Below are 6,316 nucleotides of genomic sequence, written 5' to 3'. Positions count from 1 at the left end.
TAAGGCAGAATTAAGATACCGTAGACAGAAATCTGACCATTTAAAGACAGGGACAGTATTCTCTGTGGCTTGAGATAAGCAAAATAAACAAATCTCTTCTTATGCAGGAGCTGGGTTTGCTAGTTTGAAAAGCAGAAGTTTCAAAGCCTGAATGTATCACAGGCATGCTTCCCACAGGATAATTGTTCTATTCATTTTAAAATAGCTTTAGATGACTGAGGCCCCTTTGCAAAGGATTATTGATACCTTGGTAAATATTGAAGAGCCAGAAAAGTGTTTCTCAAATTTGCCAATGGGCAAATGGTTTTACTTTTGGATTAAGTGGTGAACGTTTTTCTTAAAGGAGTGCAACATGAATAATGTTTTTGCTCTTTGTCTAATATAACTGATTAGTAACCACCAAGTGCTGCTCTAAGGATATAACCATTCCTTCAAATTTCCCCTGAGGATGTTGACTGTACACTGGCAGCTAGTGGGCCACATGGCCCTGGAGATATATTTTGTTTGGCTTACAAAGGGCTCTTTTGATTTTTTAAAAAAAATAAACCAACATTTAAAAATTGGGAAATTGTAACTAAATACCTGGATTTATGCCTTGTCTTGAAAAATATGGCCATACCATATTTTCACAAAGGCACAACTTAGTTGGAGGTAAGAAATGGCTGCCTTTTTTGTCACCCAAGTTCTTCAGTTTCCTGATATTTTAAAATATTTTAATCGTTTCGCTCTTCTAAGAAGACTTTAGAGACATTCTTTTTCTTCCTAATTGCTTCCCCATCTCCATAAAATTTTAAGACTATGGATATGCTATGTATCTGTTTAGGTACTGTGGCCCTTTGGAGGATCACAAACTGCTGTAATATCTAAGGATTTTGTGTTCTTCAGAACAAATTTTTGCCCCCTTGGGAATGATATCACCCCGTGGAACACACGTGCTGCTCTAAACCCTATGGTTCTTCAACACGGAGCCTGAATATGTTTAGTGGGACTGAAAATAAAATATATATGACAAAATTGGAACACCATAATCCTATACCACCTCTACTTTACTCCTTTATGTGCCTGGCCCATGTGGACATTTATGTTTGCAGTCTCTGATCTATTTGGAATAAAAATAATCTCTGAGACCTCTAAGGGCTTTGAAAGGAGGCCACTTGCCTGAGATACCTGAGCTAGATAGCTATGGGCTTCTATGTTGAGCTGTGGACTGGCCATTTTCTTCAGTGATTTCCTTAGGTGAATGAAAGATGGGTGCTTTTTAATTCAGAAAAGAAATAATTGAGAATATGTCCTGGTCATGATCTAGTGAATTTCTTTACTTAACTGATAGGTGTTTGTGCTCAACAAATATTGATTGAAACTTACTCTAATGGTAGGTCACGACACCAATGAAACACTGCATCGTAAACCAAGCGCAGCGATGAATTTGATCTTGAGAATCTTCTTCTGGTTCTCCAGTCTAACCATTGGGTGTTTGGTAAAAGTTATTAATGAGTGACTTAAAATAACCAACATTTAAATGCTGAAAATAGAAGTATTAGTAAGAGTAGGAGGCATCTACTAATTCACTGATCATTGGTGATGATTAGTAGGCTGAAGCAATTTGTCTGTGATATGTTCTTCCTTGCAAATGAAGCTTGTATGTTTGTTGGACAGAACAAGAAGATACAGAACAGTAAAATGCTAACGGTAGGAATTTAGATATTAGGAAGAATTATCTTTTGGCTTCATGAAAGCAAGCCTAGGGTTCAACTGTTGGGGTTTATTTGATAATTAGGAGATGGGCTAGGTCAGAGGACTAGTGCCAAACTGTATGCATAATGCCCACCAGCACATTTTGACGCTTAGTGTATGTAAAATGCGGGAAGCAACACTATTTTTAAAAATATTTATTTATTTATTTGGCTATGTTGGGGCTTAGTTGTGGCACGTGGGATCTTCGTTGCGGCATGTAGGATCTTTCACTGCAGTGCACAGGGCTTCTCTCTAGTTGTGGCGCCTGGGCTTAGTGGCCCTGCGGCATGTGGGATCTTAGTTCCCCGACCAGGGATTGAACCTGGGCCTCCTGCATTGGAAGGCAGATTCTTAACCACTGGACCACCAGGTAAGACCCACCAATACTATTTGGAGAGAGTTTTTTTCTATGTGTGTATTACATGTTACAGAAGTATAGGTGGTATGAAAAAAATCTCAGCTTTTTTTTTTTAATATGCAAGCATTGAATGAAAGATCTTTTTAAAAAAATATTTATTTATTATTTATTTAGGCTGTGCTGGGCCTTAGTTGTGGCACATGGGATCTTCATTGCGGCATGAGGACTCTTAGTTGCGGCATGCATGCGGGATCTAGTTCCCTGACCAGGGATCGAACCCGGCCCTCTGCATTGGGAGCATGGAGTCTTACCCACTGGACCACCAGAGAAGTCCCAATTCTCAGCTTTGAATAGAATAAGTATAGGTCAACCACTATTACAGTTAAATACTATGTAAGGACTTGTTTAGTTACTAGTGACAAAATTAATTCCAATGACTTACTCAAAAAAGGGTGAAAATGTAAAATAGTTTGTTCACATTTTTGAAAAGGAGAGATTTGGATCCAGGTATCAAACATAGATTATTTTTCTAGTTTTCAGTTCTGTTTTCCTTAGCAATGGCTTTCTTCTCAGGCTGGGTCCTCTAAAGGTGGAGAAAGATGGCCTCCAGCAGCTCTGGTTTGACAAACCTACTGACAGCAACCCCAGGGCACAGAGAGTTTCCCCTTCTCTAGAAGGCCAACGAAAGGGCCAGAGCAGGTTCTCAATGGCCTGCTTAGGTCATGTGATGGTTCCAGGGAAAATCACTGTAGCCAGGGGTAATTTGACTTTGGCCTGGCAAGAGTCCTACATCTGTTCTTGTGTTGGTGCTTGTGTCAGCTCAACCTGAAATGCATGAGCTTAGAACCGAGATTGTTCTTCAAGTGAAAATAGGGCACAGTTGCCAAAAGTAGGGGAAATTACTGCTGGGAAAACAAATCCTGTAGTTGTTCACCATAGATACCTTAAAAGAGTAATAAATATCATCAAATGTGAATTTTCTGAGATAATAAAATCTACCTTTAATTCTAAGAGAACTTATTAATGACTGGGTGGGTAAGGCTGGTTTTAAACTCCTTTTATTGTCATTAGTGAAAGATAATTTCAGAATCATGGATTTACCTGAGGAAAACAAAATTTTCCTATTCTAAAACAATGATTGAACTTACCCTAGGAAACTGAGTTTGTGTCTGAAAATATTTTTATCATCTTCTGTTGCTGATTCCTGAGTTAGAATGAGAAGAGGATCTTTCTCCTCTTGCAAGATGAACAGTGTAAAACTTGAGAAGCCTGACACTTAAAGCAAATCAGGATCTGAGAGGTCAAGAAGGTCACATCTTAGAAGACACTGGATGAATCCAGGAAGGGATGAATTGGACACATATTAAAAACTCTGGAATCTGAAGTAGATGGGAAGACTTTCTTTGTAATTGGATTAGAGGATTTCACCTACAACTTTTTATAACAAACTGTCTAGCATCTAATGTCTGGTATTTAAATATAAAAAATGTAAATGTAAAAAAAAATTTAATATTACATATTCCTATCAACACATATATAGTAAAAACATGAAAAAAAATGCTTAGAAATGATAAATGTTAACTTGAGGCCAGTGGATCCTTCTGGGGAGGGAGAGAAATGAATCAGGGAAGTTTACACAAGGACTTTAATTGTATCTATACCATTTTATTTCTGTGAAAATAAAGATTTAAAGCAAAAAAAAAAAAAACACGAAAAAACTCTGGAAAGATAAATAGTAAAATAAGAGATGGTCATTCTATCTAAAGTGATAGCAACAGGAACAACAGTGAGAAAGATTTTTTGAATACCTTTTTATATTTTTGATGTTTCAGTCATTCTTAACTATTTAAAATTTATAAATAAAAATTTAAAAGTTATTGGTCTATGACAGAAAAATCTTTTAAGTCATCATGTTACTGAGTCCTTCATGTTACCAAGTCATCATGTCACCTGCACAGCAGGCCAATAAATAGAGAGACTTGTTGTTGGGGCAAGGAATACTGACTTTATTAAGAAAGCCAGCAGACTGAAAAGATGGTGGACTAGCATCCCAAAGAACCATCTTGCCCTGGGTTTGGATGCTAGTTTCTTTTATAGAACAAAGAGGGGGGAAGTAAGGAGGTAAAGTAAAAAGGTGGTTAAGTTGCTGCAAATATATCCTGGTTCCAGCCAGACTCCTGAGAGGATGTGTTAATTTCTTCTTTCCTACAGCCATTCACAGATGGGCCTAGTCAGGATGTTTTCTGTGAGCTAAGCAAAGGTATTTTAGCTTAATGCTCAGACATGGGAAGAGGGTTCCCAGAGATGGGCCATTATGTATACTTTAAGCAATAGGCACTATCCCTTTAGTGATCAACTTGCAGCAAAAGCGATAGAATACGAAGATTAAAGTGAAAGAAGTAGATCCAATATGGAGTCAGTTTTGTTCTTCCCTGTTACAATCATGTAAGCAAAACATGACCTAGTGTTTCTGCCATGTCAATTCTGATCATGTCTCTGTGTGCTTCATGGGAAAGCCATAGTTTTCCTGAAGCTTCAGACTGTAGCTCTTCTGCCTGGGATACACAAGAGACTTCCAAATCAGCCTTTCTAGGTGTAAATTTCCAACCCCTTAACGATGATGCTTTTCTCAAGGACGGAAGCCTTGATGGCAGGCCAGTGAGATACTCTAAGCAGAGAAGAGAAAAATGACATTGCCTAGTGGGCAGATCAGAAAACCGTGGACTCAGAAATTCTGTTAAAAATCTGAGGAATTTCTCCATTTACAGCCATCTATGCTTTCACTTATGCAAGGAATTCTTTCTCTTCTATATGAGTTTCTCCTGAAGAATGTTAATTCACGTAGACAAAAGCCACAGAGCATTGGTCTGTATATTCTATATGGGGAAATGATGTTTTAAAAAAGATTTTTGGAAAGCTTAGGCTGTTGGAGAGTCAGCACACCGAAAGGGCTAGCTTTCAGTTAGGGAGAAACTTGGCTAAACAGAAGGATTCATTTGGGAGGATTCTAGGAAACAGAGGCTTTGCTAGCAGGGGTGGTGGTTCCTGTGGTTTCTTGGGCTTGCTAAGGTGTTTTCTGTATTTGAATCACGGGCATTTTAATGCTGTGGGGTCCCTTCCTGATTGCATGTTCTCCTTCCCTTTTCCCTGATATCCCATACTCAACACCAATAATGCAAATTGACAATTAAAAATAAATCAGTTTGTTGGAAGAAGCAAGATAAATCTCCACCCAAATTAAATCCGTCTTTGAGAATGATACTTTGAGAGGAAGAACTTGCCAACTCTGAAATCTTCTTGGAGTTGTGCTGACAAAGGATTGTGTTCACCTTGCTTTACCTTTTCAATGGCTGGGAAGTCATATCTAATTTTATTTCCTATTCAGAGCTGTTACCTCCTTCTCCCTGTCTTTATTTTGCGGGCTCTATGTTGATCTGGCACAAATGTGCAGCTGTTTTTTTTAAAATGATGATGTTATCTGTTTACTCTTCCAACACAATTTAAAATCATTTGGCTCAGCACATTTGAATCAAAAATCCTATTAAAGATGCAATATTCCTCTGCTACCTAAAAAGCTAGTGCATTCATATGGCATTCCTTTCTCAATCAGAATGTAATACTGTATACCTGTTCAGAGTGATGTGATTTCCAGCATTGAATCTGCAGTCCTTAAATGAGCTGTTCACCTTCCTGTCATGGAAATTTGTTATTCATGCATAATTTTCTCCCCTACATTTACAAAATACATTAGCAGCCATGTGATCTTGCCCTGGCTCTGCTCTGTAGCCTTTTCATTTGAAATCTTCCAACTTATTATTTTTGCTCCTACCGTCTGATAGAAATCATGAAATTGCTGAGTGAAGATAAACACCGTCTGTTTCTTTCTTCCTTTTTTTTTTTCTCCTAAGCATGATTGGAGATGGTAGTACTAAAGGAAAAGAGATAAAGAAAGAACAAATTCATCATTTACATGAAAGGAAAAAGTTCTGACCACTGGATTGATGAGAAGCATGTGTAATTCTAAATATTTTGCATCTGCTTAGCTGCCTAACTGCGTGGGTAAATGAGCTGTAAGAGAAAGAATGCAGCTGAAACCTAACATCCGTTTCAGCTAGTTCTAAAACACTGACAGTAACACGAGAGGCTGCGTTTCTCCTCTGGTAAATTTTAAACTTCTTCAGAGGTCACTGTTTATTAAACAAGGCAGACTTTCTGTTTGCGCAG

Source organism: Physeter macrocephalus, chromosome 7 (assembly GCF_002837175.3).
Source record: "Physeter macrocephalus isolate SW-GA chromosome 7, ASM283717v5, whole genome shotgun sequence".
NCBI lineage: Eukaryota > Metazoa > Chordata > Mammalia > Artiodactyla > Physeteridae > Physeter > Physeter macrocephalus.
Note: the sequence above shows the minus strand (reverse complement) of the source record.